We start from the raw sequence: 12,337 nt of genomic DNA, 5'->3' as shown, positions 1-12,337 counted from the left end.
GGATTGACATCAGCTGGAAGGGACCAATTCACTGCCACTTTAAACACACACACACACACACAGTTCGTCTTCTCCCAAGATGCCACAGTTTGAGTCAGGGACATTTTTATCTCTGGATAAGATGATGCTTCTCTCTCTTGTTAAGACTATGTTGTTCTGCTGTAAAATGACTCAAGTCTGTGTGGTCTATATGGTCAAAGAATAATGAGAAAACTGTAGCTTTTGTAGCAACAAGGGCTTAAAGGGGATCTATTACAAAAAAAATTCACATTTTGCACAATTATTGTAAAACATTTTCATCTAAGGTGCCTCTAAGAACAACCCAAGCATTCAAAAACCTTCAGCTGTTTTTTTAGGCAAAAAAAATTATGTTTTTTGGTGTCTGGAATACAACGTGTTTCAAAAACCTCCTGATTGGTGCATTGTTACCTAGCAACCCGAGTGGACCTCCAAAATGTTTGGTCAATTGGTTTTACAGCTGTATTTGCAAGACAATGGCTGCTGGAAAAGACACTTATTTTGCTGTTGACTTATTAAGAAACCACTTCCTGCAATCTTGTTGATTGCACAGGAGGCTCCACTTTTGCTTTTCAAAGATGCATGGTTGTATAATTGCACATCTGTTTGCAACCATTTCCACATGCAAGTGTAAATGTTGAGTTGCGTCGTGGCCAGTAGCAGCTTAATTTGATTTAAATTAATATTTAATATTCTGAAAGGAAGCTATAAATAGGTAGAACTGATCAGATTAAAATCTCGTGATCTAAGATTGATTTTGTGCAAAACTATTATAAGCATGTTTAGTTTCACCCATAAACCTATCCTAACCTGTTCAAGGAACCATAATGGGTCTGCTTTAAAGACGGCTATTGGTTGACATGAAAACCACGAGGCTGCCTAAAGAAAACATTGGACAAAATATTTGTGAAAATGTATCCACTCCTGTTACAGGCTGCAAATCTAAGCATTCACACCTCAGCTACCTTCTCTCATTGTACCAGTTTACATCTGCAAATGTCAGTGAGTTTTATTGGGATTTTATTTAGCAAAAATATGGGATGGGGGAATAATTTTAGTTTCTGGAATTGCAAAGCTGGCAGAGATGTAACCCAAAAGAGATGTAGATAAAGTTGTTCCAATAAAGTTTGTTCTTGGGGAGATGAGCACATGTGCATGCTGCACTTTTCAGCTTTTTGTTTCGTAATACATTTATCAACTACTCTGTTGATCTATCAGGTAAAATGACAGGAAAATGTGTGAAAGTTTGTGGTTGTAATGTGACAAAATGATTGAAATTTCAAGGGGTACAGCTGCTTTGTGAAATGCTGAGTTTATGAAAATCAAACCACCGGTAAAAATAAAATCGTTGTTGGTTCTCTTACAGCTGCTGGAAGCCCAAAAACTCTACTGTTGCTAAAAAAAGAACCCCCACAGATTTACTCATTACTCTGCTCTCTTCAGGATCCAAACAGAATAAAAAACGTTTGAGCTGATTACTGTCTAAAGGTCAGTAAAAACAATTAATTCCACAAAACTGACTATCAGAGAAGTGAATACATTCTCTGTCGTGGCCAAAATGAGCTGGAGAACAAACCTGTGCCTCCACCAGCCGAGTGCTGCACATATATCATCATTAAGCTTTCACACACATGGCTGAGCCTCACAACACATTTTAAATGTATTTGGGAGTCGTGTGGTGTGAGTGTTTACTGGCTCACAGATAATCAACTTCGGCCTTTGGATTGCAGACAAGCTGAGTTATAAAATGTAATATAGAGCTGCAGACCCAGATCCTGTAAACCGTGACTGTTACGGTTTCTGCACCATGTAAAATAATCAGAATACCTCATTAAGTGACTTGGAGGTACTGATGCTGCTGCTGTGTTTACCAGGAGTTTCATTATTTCAAATCAAGTCGATTTCTAATCAATATATTCATTCAACTCCAGTTCCGTTTTTGACACTCTCTGGATGCTGCATTGTCTTTGGTAAGCAGTTGGTGGGTTTGTTGTAGGGCTGAAATGATTAATATGATTAATGGTGATGAATTGATTATGGAAATCAGCAACTAGTTTAGTAATTGATTAATCGTTAACTGAGGTATACAGATATTTTCTGAAAGAACAACACAGTCAGAGCGGAAATTAAGCCAAAACTGTACAGAAATATCTACATTTTGCAAAAAAAAAAACATCTTTATCTGTAAATATGATCTACCTAAAATCCCTTAAGTGACACAATTTTAACTTCAAATTCTGGGAAGAAAAAAATTATATTTGGCACCTTTTGCTACCCAATTAATAGTCGGTTCATCCAAAAATAATCAATAGATCGGTCCAACACTGCATTGAAGCAGGACGTTTCACATGTTGGTGTTAGAAGGGTTTTTTTAGCTGCAGATGCATCCTTTGCTACAAATGTTCAAGTGTTCACTAAAATAATTTACATTTAAAGAAGGAATTGAATTCTATTTGTTTATGTAAATATTTTTAAAGTATTTCTAATGTATAAAAACTGCTTAAATGGTTAAATGTAAACTGTGCAAAATGTGCCTTTTTTTAATCCAATTAGAAAAATAAATGTAATCTATTTCTAAAATAATCACTGGCTGCAGCCCTAGTCTGTTGTGAACCAGTTGGTCTGTGCTACCATGAATTAGTTCTGCATTTGCAATGCTTTGCCTGTAAATCTGCAATTTGTATTTTTGATTTTTGGAAAGAATGTAATATCTTTTTCTCTGTGATTTGTGGCCAAAACGTAAATACTTTAAGCGCTGGTCTACAGTTATTTGAAACCGCATCGTTGTTCCAGCCAGCCCCCAGAACTGTGTGTTTTTCAGTTTATAATAATGTTTGATTCCAGCTCCCTGCTCCCACCAGATGCTCTCAGTGGTTCGGTGTGTGCTCAATCTCCTATCAAACACTCCCACCTCACCTGCAGGATTTATTGTAGCATTGCAAATTCAAAGCCCAGACTGAACGGGATCTTTTCTTCTCCGAAGCTTTCCGTGTGAAAAACTTCTCTCTGTCTACATGCAAAATGTCATTTTGAAACTCTAAGAAAATCAAACAAAGTGAGGGGAAATGTTGAACGTGGAACTATAACATACCATACGATCAGGATCAAATCTCAATAAATAATAGAGTCAACTCAAGCAGAGTCTAATATTTAAGGGAATAATAATTGGTATATATTGGAGAAAATGTATCAGCTGGGGGGAAATATAAGCAGTGAAGACACCAAGGGGGGCCAGTTCCCCCCCTGTCATCTGATTGGCCCCCCCAGTGGCCCCCCCAGATGATTGACGTAACAGCACCAGGTTATTCCTGTACATTATTTGGAATCATAGTCAACCTAATATCTAAAGAAGAAAAACAATAATAAATATATGAAAAGAAAATGTAAAAAACTTTATATAAGTCCATGTGACATAAATAAATAGATTTAGATCAGGCGCGATACCAGCCTCCTTTGTCATAACAACAAGCTGATATTCTTCTCCTGGATGTTTCAGTTGTGCTGCGCTGTGGTTGCAACTCAAAGGCTAAAGCCCTTCATACCTGGTGGTGATGGTAAAACACCAATAAGTTATTTGTTGATCCTCCGCAAAAAAAGAGAAAAAACCGAAGAGGGGTCGACAATATTCGTAGTTTGGAGCAGAGGTGGCGCTGGAGTTTTTTCGTTGTCCGTCAAAGAAAAAAATAATTTTATTTCCAATTTGTAGTCATCAAACGAAACATTTACTATTTCTCTGCGAGAACGTTTTTGAAATCAGGTAACATTTCACAAAATGACGTGATTCGAAGACTACAGAACTCTGATCGGTTCCTGATCCCGCTTCACTTCCTCCAGAAGCAGATCAGCTGCGCTAGGCGCTCCAAAGTCTCTGGTACGTTAAAGCGTCCAGATCAGAGATGATTCTCTGACAGATATTGTTCTTATAATGATTAATAATGAGCTCCACGATGTACAGAGAACTGTCTGCGCACAGTGGACCAACTGTCTGCGCACCAAGTGGTCAGCATGCGCTTGATCACATTCTGGACAGAAACCAGCTAACTGCTCTCTGTTCATATCAAGATGAGGGTGAGGAGGGAATCTGACATATTAACTCAGTTAAGTTTTTAGTGGTTTTGTTTTTAAAACATTAACGTAAGCAGTGTAACTATATATTGTAGATTTTGCGTTTGTCGTCTCATCTGTGATTAATTTGAGCGTAACGAGCATTTATGCGCATTTATCGCCCAGCGCTCTGCGCTTGTTTCTAACGGATCTGCACTTTAATTTCTTTCCTCTCTCAACAGTCAGCTGTTATTCCTCTACATAAACTACAATAAGTAGATCACATTCTCTTTAGGTTTTCTCTGTGTGCTGCAAACTCATTAAATGTAAACTCATTAGAAGCCCGAACCACCATCAGGCAAACAGTTCTGGTCCGATCCGAAATATTTTTAGCTGTCAAATTACCTGTCCAAACAGAGCTTCCTAACCAAGGTGTCCATAACTCTTCAACACGCTGTCAGCTCCCGGTCAGAAAGACATTTAGTTCAGTGTCCATGAGATGATATTCAGAAAGGATCTTTTTATTGATTGATTTTAGTTTCCTATGCGATGAACTCTGCATAAAGTCTATCATGTCTCCATGTGGGCCAGTCAAAGGTGTTAATTATAACCTGCCAAATGACAGAGGGGCTTAAAAAAATAACCAAATATTCAGTTTGGTTATTTTTTTAAATAACCAAACTGAATATTTGGTTCAGTTTGGTTAGTTTATATATAAACTATATATATATATATATATATATATATATATATATATATATATATATATATATATATATAATATGTGCACACACACATTTTAAATTTTGCCCCCCCAGACGTAGTCCTGGCCCCCCCTTGGCCCCCCCAACTTTAAAAGTCTAGCTCCGCCACTGTTAATGAAAATTGAAAATGTTTTCAAATTTCCTCCTTTGATGAGCTGAGAAAGATGCCTCACAGCATAATTGGCTCAGCGTCCTCTTATTTGCCTCAAATGGATGATAATGAAACACTCCAGAAGAAATTCAGTCTGCTAATTTTGTAAAGTGGGAAACAATGTGGGCACCTTGAGCTCTGGACATTGATGTGAAATCATAACTCCTGTCCTAATGGCTCTGATAAGTGAGACGAACGTTAATTCATATGCTGCAGTGATATCTTTTGGCACCAGAGTCTCTCAGCTTGACTGGATTCGTTTCCAGTGACTGATCTAATAGTGCAGCTACAGACACAAAGCAGAGCATATGTTTGGCTTGCTTTTAGCATGAATTAGCATTCTGCCGGTGCACCATGTCTCAATATGTCTTTGCATGGCGTAGCATGCACAGCATAAAGAATAGTAGCTTAATCTTCTTAAGGTGCTTAGTGTGGAATTGATTTAACTCCTCAACCGAATGCAGTTCCAGTGTTTCTACAGTGCAATGGCTCTGAAGTTGTTTTGTGTTTACAGCTTTCATAGAAGTCAGTGTAACTAAATCACAACATCTTAGTCTGAGTGATGTTTTTGTACCAACTCAAATGCATTAAACATAAAGTTTAATACAACAGAAAATGCAGTGGTGTCCAGAAATATACATTCCCAGATAAAAGAAATTCATTTCATTTTTCTTGCTGTTTGACATTAATGGTGCAGTATTTAACTTTTATTGAACAAATTTTTTATAATGTACAGTATTTGTTAAAACTACCACCGTGTTATGAGACAGATAACCTGTGAACAGATCGATCTCCTCCTCCAGCTACTATTGCCGTCTGAGAAAATCCACGGCTCCTGACCCAAAACAACCAATCAGAGCCAAGAGACGGGTCTTAAGGTTGGGGAGCTTCACTTTTTCACAGATTCTCTGTCTCATACCATACTGTCATGATGACAGTTTCAACAAGTATGTAAAAATACTTGTTTAAAAAAAAGTTACATACTGCAGCTTCAGATTAATCATTTTCTCTGCTAGCAAAAAGAATCGTGAGCCACCTGTGTGTGATCATAGCATGCTTTGTCTGTGCTGAGGATTTAAAAAAATTAATTGTTTAAATATTGGATTGTTTTTAAAGTGTTTTTCGGTTTTGTTTTGCTATGTGCAAACAAAAATACAAATACAAATCATAATTTTAAAACTATATGATCATATATCTTGAATTATTTACTCATTCTGTCCCCAGTTATATTACAGGCAGCTTACAGCTCCAAAAAGGCAGCCAAGACCTTTTGAATGCCCTTTGTGTTTTGTTAAGGGCTCCATCAGCCTCCAAGTAATTCCTCATTTTTGAGCGTCTGCTCTGAGGTCACATATATTTACCGGAGCTGCTTTAGGAATTCCATCGAAATGCACGAACGCTGCCGTGCAAGGCAAAAAAGGTCGTCCATAATTGAAAGTGTGACATTGAAAAGGCAGGACAGGACGGTAATTAATGCTCCAAACCGGTGTTTAAACATGAACCTATTCTGCCCCCTAGTGTCAGCAGCAGTTCATGTCCACCCATGAGAGGCATGAAGAATTTAAAATGCTCAGCAACGTTTAAATGCAGCTCTGGGAGTTTCTATAAAATGCGCTGAAACATTCCGACCTTTGACCCTACAAACTGTTGATTCGTGGAAACGTGAGCGCCATACTTTCTGCCAGGCTTCCTGGCTTCAAACTTATGTATCTGATTGATATGAAAATAAATAATTTTAAAGCTTTTTAACTGAAAAAGGCTTATTAGTTAATTCTGAATAATTCAGTAACTACATTGTGTATAATTAAAAAAAAAAAACTAAGAGAGTATTTCTAGTATTTAATCCCACACTGCAAAAATAAAAATTCTCTTTTTGATCTGGTTTAGTGCAAATATCTTAATACACCAGAAATAAAATAAAACTGACTTACAAGTAACTTTTTAGCAAAATAATTCCTTAATATTGATGAAAAAGTAGTAGTTCCACCGACACATTCTCTTACAACAAGACATTTAAATAATCTGTCAGTGGAACTACTTATTTTTTATTAATAATTAGGAATCATTTACTTGAAATAAGCTTCTATATCTTGCTAAAAATGTACCTGTAAGTTAGTTTTGTCTCATTTTCAGTATATGGAGATATCTGCACTAAAAACTAGATAAAAAATACTTGGTAAGATTTAGTGTTTTTTTTTTAAATAACTTCAAGATTTCCCTAATAATCGAAGAGAGTTTACGTTTCTTTTAATTCGCTGTAAAAAAATACATTTAAAAAATTGTATAAAGGATGAACTTGGGGGGGACAAGATTCCAGTATTGACCCGAGAGAAAATCATTGATCACAGTTTCTCTGTCAGTACAGACAACATGTTCTTTTGACATGAACAAACAGGCAGCTGCAGATTCAGGTCACTGTGATTTGCTTCCATCACAGCCCCAGAACAGACGTGTTGCTATAATTATAATACTTAAGTCAGCATGACGGCCACTTTGTTCAGAACCGTTATAAAACAGGAGAACTACATCATTTAGGGAGTTTTTGTTACTAGCTCTCCTCTGATGCAACAAGCAGCTCCCACTCCTGTCAGAAAACTCGTTAAAAAAATCATCCTGCTGCACGTTAGCCGAGGTTTTATTTCACATTTTTTAATTTAATCTTGAAAGCACATCAAGTCCTTCTGACTCCTGTGAAGAGAGATCCTAGAAACAAGCTGCTGAAATAATGAATAAATAAATGAATAAATAAACTCTGTGTGTTGCATTAATACATGTTAACTTTTAAATAAATATTTTTAAATAAATTGTATAAATAAGAGTTTTATAACAGACGGAATCACAAGGAAAAGTATGCAGCTTGTTCACAGGGGTGATTGACAGCGCTAAGACCTTCCCCCTGTTTCTGATTGGTTGTTTTTAGTTGGAGGCAGTGAGTTTCTTCAGAGAGCAACAGCAGTTCAGGTAGAAGGTGTAGGTAACCAATCCTTTAAATAAAAGTTACACACTGCAGCTTTAACCTGTTGATTTTCTAAAGATTTGATTTACAAGGTGCTTTTCTCATTCAAACATTATTATTATCTCATTCATAATATGATTAAAAGTACTCCTAATCATGATGGGTGACACAACCACTCTGATGCTCACCCACAGGGAAAACCTGTCACTCTCATATTTTGCTGTCTCGTGTTTTTTACAGGAAGTGATTGCAGTTTTTTCCTGACCTTTAATTTGCCATACAGATATGCAGCTTATAAGGACTGGTTCAACTAATCAAAACATGATAGAACTATAGCAGATTTTCCTGAATCCGCTGCCACCTAAAAGCTTATTAAACATGAAGTAGTTTAACACCGTCCTGTTTAGTGTAACTTTATGTATTGCTGAAGCTAAAAAGCGCCGTTCTGACTCGGTTCTGCACGTGGCGTCCAGCCACTGTTTGTTGATGACCCCGTTTTATTGAAAGGACAAACTCAACCTCACTTGCACTGTTGTTATACGTCACACCTGCACATCAGAAACCAATCAGCAGTCAGATTCAGCACACACCTCACATCCGCACGTCGGACCCAAACAGGGTTCAGAGAGGACAACCATGTGCTCTTGTTTTGCTGGGATGTTAGAAAGTTCTTATGTTATTATCAACACCTGAACTTTGGGCTCAGTTGATAAAACTGGGCAGGAATCATGCTGACTGGTTAATGTGTGTCATCTGAATCTGAACAAAATATTGTTACCTTCCTAAAATAATGGCCTGTTTTATTTATTTCAAAAGTGATTTTGACCAAAAAAAAATCATGCCCTTTGACCATTATTTTAGGAAAGTGGTGATGTGCAAAGTTACATGCAAACTGTAAGAGAATCTTCAGCTTTTTTGGTTCAATGTAACTTTCAAAAACTGAACGTTGTCCTATTTAATGATGAAACCTTTATGCAGATTATTTCATTTTTCTTTAGCTACTTTTAGCTATAGTATAGCTAAAAGTAGCTAAACTCATCATACATGATGATGAAAACGTTCAGCCAAATGACAAACAACTGATAGCAACAGGTGGGGTAGGAAGAGCACAAGTGTGTGAAAGAGAATTAGGGTCACTGTAAAAATCTGACTAGAATTTCACAATCTGTCTTTAAACTCAGAATTTTGACTTTAATCTCAGAGGAGATTGTGAGATTAAAGTCAAATTCTGAGAAAAAAGTGAGATTTTTTTGCTTGTTTTTTCAGTGGCCCCAGTCCTCTTCTGTAAAAGTCTATGCTACATTTACTGGATAAAATTTCTGAGCACTTTCTCTTGCATCTCATTAAATTCAATCTGAGCCATCGAAAGAAATTATCCAAAATTTTACAGATTAAAAGTTTGTAACCAAAAACAGACAATTGTGACTGGATTTGAACACCAGAACCGCTGAACATTTACACCGACAAACTTTAAAATCTCAATTACACAACTTTTCTTTGCTTTACATTTTTCTTTTTATTTGATTTTTAGAAGTATAGATATTGTACAAAAGGATGAATAGTAATCAGAGTTTAAAAGATTTTAACCCACAAACGAGTCCCCAGACTCCAAAATAAAGAGGATAAATAAATAACACTTGTACAAAGTAGAAACTAATGAATAATGAACAATAACAAAAGACAGCCCTGTGATGATAAAATGTATTATCCACAAATACACATGAAAAGGAGGAAAAATATTGAGATTTCTCAAACAATTATGAAATCAAAACCTCATATAGTAAATTTTTAATCTAAGTCCATATACAATATAATTTCTCTTATTTTGCTTAAAAACCAGGTGTGTGGCTAAATCTAAAAATGAACGAGGTGAGGCTTATTCTAACAAGCGGGATGCATTTTACAAATTAAGATTAAAATCATGAATAAAATTTCAGAATTTTGTTTTCAGAAGTTAAACCTCATCTGAGTTAAACTGACAGCTGTTGTATTTTTAGCGTGTCTAACAGAAGAAATAAACTCTGCCTGTGATTGGACTGCTGGGTTCAGCTGCTGGTTGGTTCTGACCTTATTGACCCGAGTCAATAATCAGGAGCAGCTCTGTGAAAGGTGACACTGAGGAAACGCGAGACGCATCATCAGCAAACCAACACTCACACACAAACACTCCTTACACACTCTCTGTGCTGCTCATCTGGGCAAAACGAACAAATGTGTTGAATTATGAAACTAATTATGTGCATTATGAAATCACGTAACGTAAAACAAAAGAATAAAAGTCATCTGAGACGATAGAAGTCGGTTTATTTTATTGATGAGTTAATATTTAGTCGAGATTAGAAAACTAAAGTAAACAGATAACTTGACTGCTGGATAAACTCTTTGATAGTTTGTTTTATCTAATCTCTATTCTTTCATTTAATCAACTGTTCCTTTAAACTACAATAGGCTCTTAAACTTAAATAATCCAGTTTAATGGGGTGGAGGAAGACACAAAAATCTAAAACATCCCTGCAGTAGAGACGAAAATCATTTCAGGATTTCATCTGTTCTTTCAAAGACGCCATGAAAGATTGAAAAACTTTTCTAATGCTCTGAATATTTTTGCAACTTTCTGCCAGATTTATGTTGGACAGCTTGTCTTGGAGGCTATTCAGATGCTATAAATCTCATTTACAGCAGAAATAAATAGTTTGGTTAAAGATTTACTTTGTAGCATGTGATAAGCATGTGAAATATTTAATCATGCGAAACATTTTGCCTAAGATTATTTAGAGCAGCTGACAAACTACACTTACTGTTAAAACTCTCCATTAGTCCAACTGTGATGTTTTCACCTTCCTATAATAATGGACTAAATAATTTCTTTCCAGACAATCATTTAGGTAAAAAATGACTTAGTCTATTATTTTATTAAGTTGACGGTATTGTAAATAGTTGATCGTCTCCTAAATAACCGACATTTGAATTTATTTATGTTATAATTTAGAGTAAATACTTGGAAGGTCAGAGAAATAAGGAAATTATATTAACTAAATTCGCAATAAGAAAAAAAATTAATAAAATATATATAAAAAATCCAATTATGTTTGTCAAGTTTGTAGTGGAAATATCTTAGTTCACTTGACAAAAGACAAGACTAGCTTACCATTAACTTTTAAGCAAGAAATAGGAGCTTGTTTTAAGTCAATAATTTACTTAATATTGATAAAAAAGTATTAGATTCACTGGCAGATTAATGAACTTATAACAGGGCAAAAATGTCTTGTTTTAGTAAAATAAAGTGCCAGTGGAACTAGTCTTTTTTCCATCAATTTTAAGGAATTATTTACTTAAAACAAGATATTATGGTACTTGTCCTACAAACTAGACAAAAATACTTGGTAGGATTTTGTGTTTCTGCGGTGTTGTTGACACCAGAATTTTTTGGTATCTCGGGTTATTTGTGGTCAACTCAGTGCCTGGAATCGGTTTGGTTTCTGTGGCTGCAAAATAAGACGAAATCATCACCACCATGCTTGGTGGGCTTGCAGGATTGTGAACATATTGCTGCGTTTTTTCCCTCATAACATCTTGAGGACAAACATTTCTACCTTCATCGTTCCAAAGGTCATTTGGTTCATTCAGATGCAACTTTCTGAACCAATCTCATGCAGTCATTTTCTTTTACTTTTTGAAACAACTCAAATTTGTTCGGTCTTCTGAAAGTCCTGTCCTTAACATCAAACATGTGAACAGCAGGTTCTTATTTGTCAATTCTCTGAAAGTACCTCACACAAAAACACTTGTTACTGTAGAACGTGACAAACATTACATCCCAATCAAGACAATAATAGTTGCATTTCTTGGTTATTGGGACATGTGTTGGTAATTTTTGATACGTAAAGCTGAAACGAAAAGTTTAACATTAACGTAATAAATTATTTGAGGGTTTCTGACAATATTTTGGTTTCACAACAACTTTGAGGGTTTTTACACTACTCTCTAGCAAAACAGGAGACACAACTAACGCGAGTTACAGGAAAAATAACTATACATTTTAAATCACATAGCTTCCTATAAGTTGCTTGGATAGTTATTAGTCCTGCCTTTAGATAGGAGAGTTAAAAGCCCTGAGGAAAAACAGATAAATCTTGTTTATTTCCGGTTATTCTTTAGAAGTTTTTGCTATCTCAGCCTCATCTCTGTGTTGGGATTTGTGTGCTGGGAGTGTCCTTCAGTGGTTATCTTAAACATTAACTTCAGCTATTTCATAGAGACTATATGTTTACAGACCAGTTAACCCCTTAAATACCATGTGCCTAAAACCAGGCAGCAACTTTTTGTTTTTAAGAATTATTCAACTGGTAAAGAAGATGTCTGGGCAACATTTCTGTCATAATTTGTAATAAATTCAACCTGGAT

The sequence above is a fragment of the Poecilia reticulata genome, chromosome 10 (assembly GCF_904066995.2).
Source record: "Poecilia reticulata chromosome 10, P_reticulata-male-v2, whole genome shotgun sequence".
Classification (NCBI taxonomy): domain Eukaryota; kingdom Metazoa; phylum Chordata; class Actinopteri; order Cyprinodontiformes; family Poeciliidae; genus Poecilia; species Poecilia reticulata.
Note: the sequence above shows the minus strand (reverse complement) of the source record.